This window comes from Balaenoptera acutorostrata, chromosome 4 (assembly GCF_949987535.1).
Source record: "Balaenoptera acutorostrata chromosome 4, mBalAcu1.1, whole genome shotgun sequence".
Lineage (NCBI taxonomy): Eukaryota > Metazoa > Chordata > Mammalia > Artiodactyla > Balaenopteridae > Balaenoptera > Balaenoptera acutorostrata.
In genome coordinates, this window is record NC_080067.1 from 93,463,201 (window position 1) to 93,465,214 (window position 2,014).

Consider the following 2,014-nt stretch of genomic DNA (forward strand, 5'->3'; position numbering starts at 1 on the left):
AGAAAGCCCGTGTGCAGCAACAAAGACCCAGCACAGCCAAAAATAAATAAATAAATTAATTAATTTAAAAAAATGTTCATACTCTTTAAAAAAATGTAATATGATGTGATCTGGCAGAAAACATTAATGTAGGTAGTAAATACTGAATAAACAGTCTGGTATTTTTAATTTTGTGGGCTGGGGAAAGAGAAAGCACAGTAAAACTGATTATGTCTTAAATTATGAGGAAGCTAAAAACTAATGTTTAAATTGATAAGACATAACAGATTAGATATATTTTTCAATATGAAGTTAAGTGCCAGAAAAAAAAGAGCCACAACATTGAATGTGACTATCTTTGGTAGCAGGATAGGTTGGAGTCAGGGGGCTGTTGTTTCTGTTACAAGCCTTTCAATTCTGCATGTTTCCAGGATAAATACAAAAATTAACAATTACTTTTTGAATGCTGGGATTTAATTTACTTCCAATGAGAAGGTTCAACCCGTTTTACCTTGGTGTTTAAAGTGTCCAAAGGTGTCTGTTACTCTAAAGGAAGGGCGAAAAAAGGAGTGCACCTTTTCTCCTTTCACACCGAAATGTTGCCTGGAGTGGAAACTAGAGGCTTCCGTAGGACCTGCATGCTTTGATCTCAAAGATCAGCCCAGAAGGTCCTCTCTTCTTCCAAATACTCTCTGTAAAGGCAGCATTCATGTTACCAGAGGCAAGCCTGAGAACCCCTGTTGGGAGGAATCCTCATTTCCTGCTCCTCTAGTTTCCGGGAGGAAGGCATTTCTCTTAATGCTTCCGTTATTCTCTACCCGCCCCTCCATTGGCTCTGCCCTCAGCAAGGAGAAGGACTTCATCTTATTGGCGGATTTGAGGCAGGGGAGGAACAGGGCGTGTCTGGGCTGTTCCTTCCTCTTGTCTTGGGAGTGTTCATCTCTAAATGTGAGCAAATCGAGACCAGCGCCTCTTTGATCTACCAGGTAGAGTCTCTCTTTTACCCGGAAGGCTCCCGAATGGGAAGTGTGGCCGTTTATTCAGTGCTGCCAGTAACCGCGTGGGGGGTTATTCTGTTCGCAATTAGGAAGCCCGTTGTTGTCCCATACCTCTACTCAAGCTTTCAGTAGTAGTAAAGAGGATATTTTGGTTCCATCAGCCAATTATCCTGTTTAGTTATTTATCCGGCTGAGTCTAATTAAACAGTAACTCTATCAGGTATCTGGTTGTAGTGCCTTCGGTTTTCTCAGTTCTGTGGAATTTTCTGTGGTCAACCTGGTGGCAGTGTATAAATACCATTTACATAAATACTAAATTTAATGGCCTTATAAAATACTTCCTTGCATTGTGTAATAAATCAACTATACAACGAGAAAAATGAAGAGATTAAATTAAATCTTTATTTGCAAGCTACTCACATTGAAAATGTAAATAAAAGTTGTCAGTTGAGATAAGTAACACTATTCTTCTGGGAAAACATGGAAGTTAGGAATATGAGGATTCAGTAAAGTGAAAAGTTGATGAAAATGCCATATACTTTCCCATTGTATCCCAAGAGAATGAATTCAACCCACATAAGGAAATTGATTTATATAACAAATATGCTTTATAACGTAAAATTAATTGAATGTCTTCTGTGTGCCAGGGAATGTTTTAATGATAGGGATACAGTAGTCCACAAAACAAAAACCCCTACCCTTGTGGAGATTACTTTTTTCCCCAGCTTTATTGAGGTATAATTAACAAATGAGATTACTTTCTAATGGGCAAGACAGATAATGAATCCTAAATATGTAAAATATATAGTATGTTAGAAGGCAACGAGTGTTAATGGAGAAAAAAATAAAATAGGAAAAGTGAAAATTGAGTGTTGAGGTTGGGGATGAGAATCGCAGTTTTAAAATAGTGCGTCATTTGAGTAAACACCTGGAGGAAATTGAGGTGGCAAATCATATTTTCATCATCTTTAAACATGCTATTTATGTTACTAAAGGAGTGAGTGAGATAAAGAAGAGATCAAAGGACTGAACCTTGG